The 13,610-nt window shown below is 45.2% G+C and overlaps 1 protein-coding gene across 3 annotated transcripts in view; it reads right to left on the bottom strand.

Annotated features, from left to right (window-relative positions):
* Positions 1–13,610, bottom strand: part of PHF3 (PHD finger protein 3) — a 220,615-nt gene that overhangs the window by 190,748 nt on the left and 16,257 nt on the right. For 2 of the 3 annotated variants that reach the window (XM_073626730.1, XM_073626733.1), the window contains exon 2: positions 5,231–5,317. The exons of the other annotated variant lie outside the window; for it this stretch is intronic. The gene's annotated coding sequence lies outside the window, so the exon portion shown is untranslated. The remainder of the gene's footprint in view (positions 1–5,230; positions 5,318–13,610) is intronic. 3 annotated transcript variants of the gene reach the window in all.

Below are 13,610 nucleotides of genomic sequence, written 5' to 3'. Positions count from 1 at the left end.
GACACCAAGGGGGAGCGGAGGAAGAGCACAGCGAGGGAGCGGAGGAAGAGCACAGCGGGGGAGCGGAGGAAGAGCACAGCGGGGGAGCGGAGGAAGAGCACAGCGGGGGAGCGGAGGAAGAGCACAGCGGGGGAGCGGAGGAAGAGCACAGCGGGGGAGCGGAGGAAGAGCACAGCGGGGGAGCGGAGGAAGAGCACAGCGGGGGAGCGGAGGAAGAGCACAGCGGGGGAGCGGAGAAAGAGCACAGCGGGGGAGCGGAGAAAGAGCACAGCGGGGGAGCGGAGAAAGAGCACAGCGGGGGAGCGGAGAAAGAGCACAGCGGGGGAGCGGAGAAAGAGCACAGCGGGGGAGCGGAGAAAGAGCACAGCGGGGGAGCGGAGAAAGAGCACAGCGGGGGAGCGGAGAAAGAGCACAGCGGGGGAGCGGAGAAAGAGCACAGCGGGGGAGCGGAGAAAGAGCACAGCGGGGGAGCGGAGAAAGAGCACAGCGGGGGAGCGGAGAAAGAGCACAGCGGGGGAGCGGAGAAAGAGCACAGCGGGGGAGCGGAGAAAGAGCACAGCGGGGGAGCGGAGAAAGAGCACAGCGGAGGAGCGGAGGAAGAGCACAGCGGAGGAGCGGAGGAAGAGCACAGCGGAGGAGCGGAGGAAGAGCACAGCGGAGGAGCGGAGAAAGAGCACAGCGGAGGAGCGGAGAAAGAGCACAGCGGAGGAGCGGAGAAAGAGCACAGCGGAGGAGCGGAGAAAGAGCACAGCGGAGGAGCGGAGAAAGAGCACAGCGGAGGAGCGGAGAAAGAGCACAGCGGAGGAGCGGAGAAAGAGCACAGCGGAGGAGCGGAGAAAGAGCACAGCGGAGGAGCGGAGAAAGAGCACAGCGGGGGAGCGGAGAAAGAGCACAGCGGGGGAGCGGAGAAAGAGCACAGCGGGGGAGCGGAGAAAGAGCACAGCGGGGGAGCGGAGAAAGAGCACAGCGGGGGAGCGGAGAAAGAGCACAGCGGGGGAGCGGAGAAAGAGCACAGCGGGGGAGCGGAGAAAGAGCACAGCGGGGGAGCGGAGAAAGAGCACAGCGGGGGAGCGGAGAAAGAGCACAGCGGGGGAGCGGAGAAAGAGCACAGCGGGGGAGCGGAGAAAGAGCACAGCGGGGGAGTGGAGAAAGAGCAGACGGGGAGCGGAGAAAGAGCACAGACGGGGAGCGGAGAAAGAGCACAGACGGGGAGCGGAGAAAGAGCACAGACGGGGAGCGGAGAAAGAGCACAGACGGGGAGCAATTTGCGGCAAATTCGAAAAGCCGCACAACACCCTTTAAAAGTCTATGGGAGAAATCAAAAGTGCTCATTTTAAAGGTTAATATGCAAGTTATTGTCATAAAAAGTGTTTAGGGACCTGGGTCCTGCCCCAGGGGACAAGTATCAATGCAAAAAAAAGTTTTAAAAAAACGGCCATTTTTTCGGGAGCAGTGATTTTAATAATGCTTAAAGTGAAACAACAAAAGTGTACTATTCCTTTAAATTTCGTACCTGGGGGGTGTCTATAGTATGCCTGTAATGTGGCGCATGTTTCCCGTGTTTAGAACAGTCTGACAGCAAAATTACATTTCTAAAGGAAAAAAAGTCATTCAAAACTACTCTCGGCTATAATGAATTGTCAGTCCGGCAATACATATAAAAGCTCATTGCTAAAAACGGCATGGGATTCCCCCACAGGGGAACCCCGAACCAAATTTGAAAAAAAAAATGCGTGGGGGTCCCCCCAAATTCCATACCAGGCCCTTCAGGTCTTGTATGGATATTAAGGGGAACCCCACGTCAAAATTTAAAAAAATGGCGTGGGGGTCCCCCTCAAAATCCATACCAGACCCTATAGGAATGGTATGGATTTTAAGGGGAACCCCGCACCAAAATTAAAAAAAAAAAAATTGCATGGGGTCCCCCCAAAAATCCATACCAGAGCCTTATCCGAGCATGCAACCTGGCAGGCCGCAGGAAAAAAGGGGGGCAAGAGAGCGCCCCCCCCTGAACCGTACCAGGCCACATGCCCTCAACATTAGGGGGGGTGCTTTGGGGTAGCCCCCCCAAAGCACCTTGTCCCCATGTTGAAGGGGAGAAGGGCCTCATCCCCACAACCCTTGCCTGGTGGTTGTGGGGGTCTGCGGGCGGGGGGCTTATCGGAATCTGGAAGCCCCCTTTAGCAAGGGGGCCCCCAGATCCCGCCCCCCCTGTGTGAATTGATAATGGGGTACAAATGTACCTCTACCATTTCACAAAAAAAGTGTCAAAAATGTTAAAAAAAAAGACAATAGATGGTTTTTGACAATTCCTTTATTAAAGTGGATGTAAACCCGAAATTTTTTTTTTGTTTGTTTGATATCATACTGTAGAGTATAAGATTTCCTATCATTTGAGCCTAGACTTGCCACACAGAGTTAATCCATCTCTGAGCAATCCTCTTTTATTGTTCAGTGAGATAAATCTTGACAAACTGAGAAAAACAATGTCAAATCCTCCCCCTTGCTGTGAGTGACAGGTGATTTACATATCTCGTGCACTAGCCTAAGTGACATGCAGTATTTTTTAATTCCCCCCACTCCTTTCTTCAGCAGCTTTGCAAGGATTGGCTGTTCCACACCTCAGCATGATTTGGCATGCTGAAGTCATGTGGTTACTTTCCTGTCTTTTCACTGGATGTTAGAGATTATAGCAGAAGTTCAGTGTAAGAAATACACAGGAGAAAATGCATAATGACCAGGGGAGTGCAGAGGTGGGCGGGGAGTCTACTGACATCACGACTCCACCCACCGAGCTGCAGAAAATAGACCCACCCACAGAATCTGCCGTTTTTCGGGTCTAATAACAGACAGAGGGGAGACATTTGACAGGTAAAGATACCTGCAGGAGGCATGTATATCCTTATAGATAACCCCTATGGCAGTAGTATAGAAAGGATGACATTGGGTTTACATCCACTTTAATGTCTTCTTCTTTCCCCGCTTCTTCTTCCGGTCTTCCTTCGGTGTTGTTCTTCCTCCATCTTGTTCTTCCATTTCTTCATCTCCGCTTCGTCCTCCGATCCGCCTCAATGGGAGTCTCCCGCTGTGTGACGCTTCTGTTCAGGTGACAGCTCTTATATAACAGAGGGCGGGCCCCCCCCCGGTGATCCCGCCCCCCCCCCGGTGATCCCGCCCCCCGACGCACTGGGACTTCGCTATGGCTTTCCCCGTGTTGTCAGAGGGGGCGGGATCACCCATTTACGTAAATGAGGGACCCTGACCCCCTCTGAAAACATGGTGAAAGCCATAGGGAAGTCCCCGTGCGTCAGAGGGGGAAGGGTCACCGGGTGGCCCCGCCCTCTGTTATATATAAGAGCTGTCACCTGAACAGAAGCGTCACACAGCGGGAGACTCCCATTGAGGCAAGTTGGAGGACGAAGCGGAGAAGAAGGAGCCGGAGGAAGATGCCGGATGAGAAGACCAGAGGAAGAAGCGGAGGAAGAACAAGATGGAGGAAGAAGAAGAACACTAAAGGAAGACCAAAAGAAGATGGAGGAAGAAGAAGCGGGGAAAGAAGACATTAATAAAGGAATTGTCAAAAACCGTCTTTTGTCTTTTTTTTAACATTTTTGACGCTTTTTTGGTGAAATGGTAGGGGTACATATGTACCCCATTACCAATTCACACGGGGGGTGGGATCTGGGGGTCCCCTTGTTAAAGGGGGCTTCCAGATTCCGACAAGCCCCCCGCCCACAGACCCCCACAACCACCGGGCAAGGGTTGTGGGGATGAGGCCCTTCTCCCCATCAATATGGGGACAAGGTGCTTTGGGGGGGCTACCCCAAAGCACCCTCCCAATGTTGAGGGCATGTGGCCTGGTACGGTTCAGGAGGGGGGGGGGCGCTCGCTCATCCCCCCTCTTTTCCTGCGGCCTGCCAGGTTGCGTGCACAGATAAGGGTCTGGTATGGATTTTTGGGGGGACCCCACGCCATTTTTTTTTTTAAATTTTGGCGCAGGGTTTCCCTTAAAAACCATACCAGACCTGAAGGGCCTGGTATGGAATTTGGGGGGACCCCCACGCATTTTTTTTTTTTTAATTTTGGTTCGGAGTTCCCCTGTGGGGGAATCCCATGCCATTTTTATCAATGAACTTTTATGTGTATTGCCGGACCGACAATTCATTATAGCCGCGAGTAGTTTTAAATGACCTTTTTTCCTTTAGAAATGTCATTTTGCTGTCAGACTGTTCTAAACACGGGAAACATGCGCCACTTTACAGGCATACTATAAACATACTTTTATTGTTTAATCATTATTAAAATCACTGATCCCGAAAAAATGGCTGTTTTTAAATTTTTTTATTGCATTGATACATGTCCCCTGGGACAGGACCCAGGTCCCCAAACGCTTTTTAAGACAATACCATGCATATAAGCCTTTAAAATTAGCACTTTTGATTTTTCATGTTCATGTCCCATAGACTTTAACGGTGTTCGCATGTTCGAACAAATTTTTTGCCTGTTCGCATGTTCTGGTACAAACCAACCGGGGGGGGGGGTGTTTGGCACATCCCTAAACCCTAGTCCTGAGGACTAGGAAGAACCAGGAGACCAGGTCACAGCCTTGAAACTCTGGGAAACAGTAGCCTAATGATTAAAAGCCTAAGAAGCACTCACAGATATAGCAGAGTGTGCCTTAGGAGGAAAGGGTGGAATGAAAGCATTATCTGGTGTTCTCTTATAAGTTGTGCTAGGGACTCTATTGTAAGGGCAAAGAGCAAAAGAAAAAATGGCAGCCATGCCCCGTGTCTCTGAAAATGAGGAAAGTTGTCGATTTTAAGCCAGCGTATTTAACATGGCCTGTGGGAGAGGAGTAGGAGGTGGCTAACTAGTTAAGAAATTGTGTTCCAAAGCCCCATTATGTGTCAAATAAGATGACATAGCCACAACTGCGTACAGGAATACATCATGCTCGGAGAATATTATGGCCTGGTTACTACATGAATAGATATCTGATGAGGTTGGAAGCTATTGCAATCTGTTGAAAAGTCATTGGATAAACTTGGATTGACCAGAAGTTACTTACTTGAAACATTTTGTACATATTTGTAATGCTTAAGTTGCTGTTACATCATTGGTTAACACAAATAGAAACATTATTGTGCAGTGTTGTAGCTGCCATGGTATTTGACACAAGATGAACATTTCTGGTAAGTGTTGGACAACATAAGAGAATTTTTGTACTCACTTTGAAATCTTTTTCTTGGAATGCATTGGGGGACACAGGATTCAGAGACATTTGGGTTATTCTGCTGCTCTCTGGAGGATCAGGACACTGGTAAACAAAAAAACAGTGACCAGCTTGGTATAATGTCCCACCACTACCAGCATGCCCTAGATTTGTAACAATGTAGTGCTGAGGGTAATACCATAAAACACAAAAGAGTGGGACCTGTGTCCCCAATGATCTTCAAGAAAAGGGTTTACCGGTGAAAACAAAAATCTCTTATTAATTGAGGGACATAATTCATCTGGGACATTTAGCCCCCATTCTCACTGGTGCGACTTGTCATGTGATTTGACAGTTCCAAATCGCAAGACAAGTTGCACCCTATTGCTGGCAATGAAACCGTTCACATTGCCGCAACTCATGTCGCAACAATTACGAAAAAGGTTCTTGCACTACTTTTTACCGATATCATTGCGACTTGCATAGACTTCTGTTAAATTAAGTCGCAATCCGCAATGAAATCAGCAGTGCAAATCGCACCTATATGCTGCTTTTAAATCTCACTGAATTAGCACAAGTTTAAAGACGCATCAGTGTGAATGGGGGCTCAAAAGCAGTCCAACTGAGGGATGGACATCACTACTAAAACTATAGGGAAAAAAAATGAGGCCTGCCTGCAGCTCAAAAAGCTGCCTGAATATCAAGGTCTTAACACCACTTTGTCACTGCATAAGACCAGAAAGGGTTCTTTACAGGATAAAAAGCCAACAGCTCAGTCCCCGGCACCAACAGGGTGCCCAAGACTCCTCCTCTTCTGGCATCTGTCAAGAAGATTTTCCAGCAGATTGGAATAAGCAGCTTCCCTGTTTCCATAGCAGGATTTTTGAGTCACCAGGCCTGAAAGATGGAGTGGACGCCCCCTTCTGGTTTAAGAACTGTAAACTGGTTGGAGTAGAACCCCTGGGTAGACTGGGAGCCAGGCTTGAACTTGAGCTTTAGAGGTTGAGGCCTGAGAGTAGCAAACAAAAAACAAAAAAAAAAAAACCTTTAGCCTTCCAAGGAGGGATGGGCCCTCCCAAGTTGAGACCTAGGTTTCTTCTGCTGGGGCAGACGGGTACTCATGCCTCCAGTGACATCCTTGATTAAAGGATGTGTGTTTAAAGTGGTGGAAACCCTCACATATACCCACTGAAGCGACTAGTCTCACGTGATACACAGAGCTGAAACAAATCCTCCTACATAAAAGTGTACCTGTTTATCTGAAGCCTTATCTCCTTTACAACCTTCTAAAGCACACATTTTACACTTCAGCTTCAGGAGTGGGGTGTGGATTGAATGTCACACACAGCACAACACTGAGCAGGGAGCTAAGTGTAATCCGAGACCTGAGTGGAGGGAATAGACACACAGAATAGAACGCACAGCTCTGGCAGTCAATCATATGCTGTGAGGGGTGGGGCTAACTCCAACAATTGTCTGGGACTCATGCAGTTAGCACAGGAATGACAGAGCAGACAGAAATCATGCCAAGTGCTTTGGGTGTACACACTGTAGAAGGATATATTTTGTTACTTTTTCATTTTAGAGGTTTACAATCACTTTAAGGCTTGGGTCACACTGCCTGGGAATGCCTGGGTAATCTTCCTGTAATGTCGGATCCAAATCACATCAATCAAGATGAGGATCAGACTTCCAATAAAGTCTATGGGCACAAGTCGGACAGAAGTCGCCTTGAAGTAGTACAGGAACCTTTTCTAAAGTCGGAGCGACTTCAGTATCGCTAATTAAGGCAACTCTCATTGACTAACATGGGATTTCACATGTCATGAGGTCTCACAGGTTGGATCCCAAATCGCAGCAGTGTAAACCGAGCTTAAGGCAGCTCTGAAGCGATACTGTACCTCCAAGGGTATGCGCAGCAGGAACTTTTTGCATTCCAGTTCCACATCACAACACTTTACCCAAAGATTCCTCTTCTTGTTCACTGACGAAGACTCACACAGTAACATGTAACATGTTACTAAAGGTGAAAATGGCCTTTAAAGTGGCTGTAAAGTCAGAAGTTTTTTTTTATCTTAATGCATTCTATGCATTAAGAAAAAAAATCCTTCTGTGTACAGCAGCCCCCTAATACTTACCCAAGGTGCCTCTAGATCCAGCGATTTTGCAGGAGTATCTCGGCCATCCAAGACCCCCCTCATTGGCTGAGACAGCAGCGCAGTGCCATTAATCAGCCAATAGAGAAAGGGGCGAAGCTGGGCCGGGCCGCAGATCCGTGTCTGAATGGAAACAGGGAGCTGTGGCTCGGCTCGGGTGCCCCCATAGCAAGCTGCTTGCTGTGGGGGCACTCAACAGGAGAGAGGGGCCTGGAGTGACGGCGAGGGACCCGAGCAAAGGAGGATCTGGGCTGCCCTGTGCAAAACCACTACACAGAACAATTTGTGAGGGAAAAAAGTATTTGACCCCCTGCTTATTTTGTAGGTTTGCCCACTGGCAAAGAAAGCATCAGTCTATAATTTTAATGGTAGGTCTATTTTAACAGTGAGAGACAGAACAAAAAAATCCAGAAAAACATATTTTAAAAAAGTTATAAATTGATTTGCATTTTAATGAGTAAAATAAGTATTTGAACCCTTCGCAAAACATCACTTAGGGGGTTATTTACTAAAGGTAAATCCACTTTGCACTACAAATGCACTGCAAGTGCACTTAGAAGTGCATTTGGAAGTGCAGTCATTGTAGATCTGAGGGGGACATGCAAGGAAAATAAAAAACAACATTTTTGCTTGCACATGATTGGATGATAAAATCAGCAGAGCTTCATCTCCTTTCAGAGCTTCCCCTCATACCTACAGCGATCTACAGCGACTGCACTTCCAAGTGAACTTTCAGTGCATTTGTAGTGCAAAGTGGAGTTGCCTTTAGTAAATCAGCTCCTTAGTACTTGGTGGCAAAACCCTTGTTGGCAATCACAGAGGTCAGAAGTTTCTTGTAGCTGGCCACCAGGTTTGCACACATCTCAGGTGGGATTTTGTCCCACTCCACTTTGCAGATCCTCTTCAAGTCATTAAGGTTTTGAGGCCGACATTTGGTAACTCAAGCCTTCAGCTCCCTCCACATTTTTTCTTTGGGATTAAGGTCTGGAAACTGGCTCGGCCACTCCAGGATCTTAATGTGCTTCTTCTTGAGCCACTCCTTTGTTGCCTTGGCTGTGTGTTTTGGGTCATTGTCATGCTGGAATACCCATCCTTGACCCATTTTCAATGCCCTGGCTGAGGGAGGGAGGTTCTCATCCAAGATTTGACGGTACATGGCCCCGTCCATGGTCCCTTTGATGCGGTGAAGTTGTCCTGTCCCCTTAGCAGAAAAACATCCCCAAAGCATAATGTTTCCACCTCCATGTTTGATGGTGGGGATGGTGTTCTTGGGGTCATAGGCAGCATTCCTTTTCCTTCAAACACGGCGAGTTGAGTTGATGTCAAAGAGCTTGATTTTGGTCTCATCTGACCACAACAATTTCACCTATTTCGGGTCTGTACATGTGCATTCTTGAGCAGGGGAACCTTGCAGGCACTGCAGGATTTCAGTCCTTTACAGCGTAGTGAGTTACCAATTGTTTTCTTGGTGAATATGGTCCCAGCTGCCTTGAGATCATTGACAAGATTCTCATGTATAGTTCTGGGCCGATTCCTCACTGTTCTCATAATCCTGCTTGGAGCCCCAGATCGAGGAAAACTGACAGTTATTTTGTGATTCTTCCATTTGCGAATAATCACACCAACTGCCGTCACCCTCTCACCAAGCTGCTTGCCGATGGTCTTGTAGACCATTTCAACCTTGTGAAGGTCTACAATCTTGTCCCTGACATCCTTGGACTGCTTCTTTGGTCTTGTCCATGGTGGAGAGATTGGAATCCGATTGATTACTTCTGTGGACAGGTGTCTTTTATAAGGTAACAAGCTGAGATTAGAAGCACTCCCTTTAAGAGAGTGCTTCTAATCTCAGCTTGTTACCTGTATAGAAGACACCTGGGATCCAGAAATCTTGCTGATTGATAGGGAATCAAAAACTTATTTCACTCATTAAAATGCAAATCGATTTATAACTTTCTGAAATGCGTTTTTCTTGATATTTTTGTTATTCTGTCTCTCATTGTTAAAATAAACCTACCTTTAAAATTATGGACTGATCGTTTATTTGTCAGTGGGCAAACATACAAAATCATCAGGGGATCAAATACATTTATCCCTCATTGTAAGTATAACGTTTGTTATTTTTAATTTAAAAAAAAAATGAGACTTTACAATCACTTTAACCTGAATATAATAAATTCATTTATGCATGCCAATGTATCACATTACGTGCTTGCCGACCAGTGCACGACGATATACGTCGGCACAATGGCACGGCTGCGCAAATGGGCATACAGGTACGTCCCCTTTAAGACGTGGCATTTTGGGCACGCGCACGTAAGCCGCGTGCTCCGTGACCGTGCCAACGGGACCCACGATCGTGTCACGGAGCGGCAGAACGGGGAGATGCCTATGTAAACAAGGCATTTCTCTGTTCTGCCTAGTGACATGACAGATCTACTGCTCCCCATCATCGGGAGCAGTGATCGCTGTCACTTCCTAGATAGCCCATCCTCCCCCAGTTAGAATCACTCCCTAGGACACAATTAACCCCTTGATCGCCCCTTAGTGTTTAACCTCTTCCCCGCCAGTGTCATTTATACAATAATTAGTGCATTTTTATAGCACTGATCACTGTATAAATGACAATGGTCCCAAAATAGTGTCAAAAGTGTCTGCCATAATGTCGCAGTCATGATAAAAATCACAGATCGCCGCCATTACTAATAAAAAAAAAAAATAATAATAAAAATGCCATAAATCTATCCCCTTATTTTGTAGACGCTATAACTTTTGCGCAAACCAATCAATATACGCTTATTGCGGGTTTTTTTTACCAAAAATATATGTCGGCCTAAACTGAGGAAAACTATTTTTTATATATATTTTTGGGGGATATTTATTATAGCAAAAAATATTTTTGTCAAAATTGTTGCTTTTTTTGTTTATAGCGCAAAAAATAAAAAAACGCAGAGGGGATCAAATACCACCAAAAGAAAACTATTTGTGGGAAAAAAAAGGACATCAATTTTGTTTGGGTGCAACATCGCATGACTGCACAATTGTCAGTTAAAGCTACGCAGTGCCGTATCGCAAAAAGTGCTCTGGTCAGGAGGGGGGTAAATTCTTCCGGGGCTGAACTGGTTAATCTATATTTTTGGTAAAATTATAAACTGAAAGAAACATGTAATAACAGCTATAAAATATCTTTTTGCAGCTCTTCAGTGTCAAACCCTAAACTTATATTTTCTATAATATCTAAACGTATTCTACATAAGTTAACTGTTAAGCAATGTGCAGTGCTACATCATTTTCAATGCAATTTTTTTTTTTTACCTAGTTCATAAGCAATACTTGAACTCGTTTACTGCTTCCAGAAATTTGTTTAAAAACTAGCCATCAAAGTAACCAGTTTTGTTTAGTATGTTAAAAAGCTGCTAACTTGCAACTTCCAACTTAAAAAGGACATTCACAAACCTCACTTCATTTCAATAGGTATTGTTCTAATTAATCCTGGTTGAAGGGCTTTGTAGAAGCGCCCTACAGGAGGCCCCACAAGATACTTGTTTCTAGCTTCCCTCAACTTCTAAATAGGAACCCACCGCATGAACCTATGCAAATACCATCTTAATGAAATCTGGTGTTTTCACAGGCCTATGCATGTTATTCATGCATATACCCCTACAAAACAAGGGCCTGAAGGTTAGTTGCCAAGGGGTTTAGGATTTTTACTGGAATTACATCATTTGATTGAAGTGGTGCTGTCACGTTAGGAACAGCTACCATACAGGGACGTTCATCTTTTTTTGTTTAATCAACACAAGGGATGGTACTTTCATGCAATGCAAAGTATCCCTTGTGCTGCTGACTGGTCTGTTAATTCAAATTTCTCTACCCTTTCCAGCATAACCCCGCAGCTTCCATCAAGGAAATGCAATCTATGAATGAAGGATGGGTGGGTGAATGAAAGGTCTGCCTCCTCTATTCATAGATTGTGTTTCATTAATGGAAGCTGTGGGGGAAGTTAGAGCAGAAGACTAAAGATTAAAACTAATACACCAGCCAGAACAAAAGATAGTTTGCATTAAATGTAAAGTGCCTTGAAAAAGTATTCATACCCCTTGATATTGTCCACATTTAGTCATGTTATATTCAAAAATATAAATGTATTTTATTGGGATTTTATGTGATAGACCAACACAAAATGGCACACATTTGTGAAGTGGAAGGAAAATTATAAATGGTTTTCAATTTTTTTTTACAAATAAATATGTGAAAAGTGTGGCGTGCATTTGTATTCAGCCCCCTCAGTCAATACTTTGTAAAACCGTCTTTCACTGCAGTTACAGCTGTACATCTTTTCGGGTATGTCTCTACCAGCTTTGCACATCTAGAGAAAGTGTATATAAATCAACAATTGCCGCGCTATGCAAGTGATAATAAATGTAAACAAATATAAGAGACAATGGTCAGTCCATGAAAGTGTCTATAGAAAAATAAATGTGATGAAATCGTTGCAATCGTGTCCAAAGATGATGGACGACCATACACCTAAGTGCACCATCCACTGTGATAGTATAAGATGTGCCCTTACTGGATGCCTAGAGACTCCACGTTATAGGAGCCTAGTCTGACATGGATTCACACATCATGAAGGATCCATTAACTAGGTATGAAGGAGGATAATGTCCCGGCCACCAGTGCTGGTTGTTCACTCCCTCTCGTGAATATTATATAAAAATGGGAGAAAGTCGCCACAGTGTAAAACCGTGGTGGTTTTATTGATAAAATGGTTTAAAAGTTCCCACAGGTCAAAAAAGTGCAACACATAAAACGTTCTTACATAAAAATCTGCAGATCTGGATCCAAGTAGCATAGTGTAGATGGACTGGACATATGCCAATTCTTCTGTTGTGCGATTGCCAGCTGCTTTTTTTGCTCACTTAATATCACATTCACTAGAGAGCGACATTTTTGCCCATTCTTTCATGCAAAATAGCTCAAGTGCCGTCATATTGGATGGAGCGCGTCTGTGAACAGCAATTTTCAAGTCCACAGATTCTCAACTGGATTTAGGTCTGGACTTTGACTGGGCCATTCTAACACATGAATATGCTTTGATCTAAACCATTCCATTGTAGTTCTGGCTGTATGTTTAGGGGGGTTGTCCTGCTGGAAGGTGAACCTCCGCCCCAGTCTCAAGTCTTTTGCAGACTCTAACAGGTTTTCTTGTAAGATTGACCTGTATTTGGCTCCATTCACCTTCCCATCAACTCTGACCAGCTTCCCTGTACCTGCTGAAGAAAAGCATTCTCACAACATGATGCTGCCACCGCCATGTTTCACGGTGGAGATGGTGTGTTCAGGGTGATGTGCAGTGTTAGTTTTTGGCCACACAGTGTTTTTCCTTTAGGCCAAAAAGTAAAATGTTGGTCTCATCTGACCAGAGCACCTTCTTCCACATGTTTGTTGTGTCCCCCACATGGCTTCTTACAAACAGGACGTTTTAAGGCTTTCTTCTTTCCACTCTTCTATAAAGACCAGATTTGTTGAGTGCACAACAGTTGTCCTGTGGACAGATTCTCCCACCTGAGCTGTGGATCTCTGCAGCTCCTCCAGAGTTACCATGGGCCTCTTGGCTGCTTCTCTGATTAATGCTCAGCTTGCCCAGCCTGTCAGTTCAGGTGGATGGCCATGTCTTGGTAGGTTTGCAATTGTGCCATACTCTTTCCATTTTCGGATGATGGATTTAACAGTGCTTAGTGAGATGTTCAAAGCTTGGGATAATTTTTTATAACCTAACCCTGCTTTAAACTTTTCCACAACTTTATCCCTGACCTGCATGGTGTGTTCCTTGGCCTTCATGATGCCGTTTGTTCACTAAGGTTCTCTAACAAACCTCTGAGGGCTTCACAGAACAGCTGTATTTATACTGAGATTAAATTACACACAGGTGGACACTATTTACTAATTAAGTGACTTCTGAAGGCAATTGGTATCACTAGATTTTAGTTAGGTGTATCAGAGTAAAGGGGGCTGAATAACAAATGTACGCCACACTCTTCACATATTTATTTGTAAAAAAAAAATTGAAAACCATTTATCATTTTTATTTCACTTCACAATTATGTGCCACTTTGTGTTGGTCTATTACATGAAATACATTTTTGTTTTTTGGTTGTAACATAACAAAATGTGGAAAATATCAAGGGGCATGAATACTTTTTCAAGGCACTGTAAGTACCCAGCCATGTGCTGTTTTTTTT

Source organism: Aquarana catesbeiana, linkage group LG04 (genome assembly GCF_042186555.1).
Source record: "Aquarana catesbeiana isolate 2022-GZ linkage group LG04, ASM4218655v1, whole genome shotgun sequence".
In the NCBI taxonomy this organism is placed as follows: domain Eukaryota; kingdom Metazoa; phylum Chordata; class Amphibia; order Anura; family Ranidae; genus Aquarana; species Aquarana catesbeiana.
This window is presented reverse-complemented; position numbering and strand designations above follow the sequence as displayed.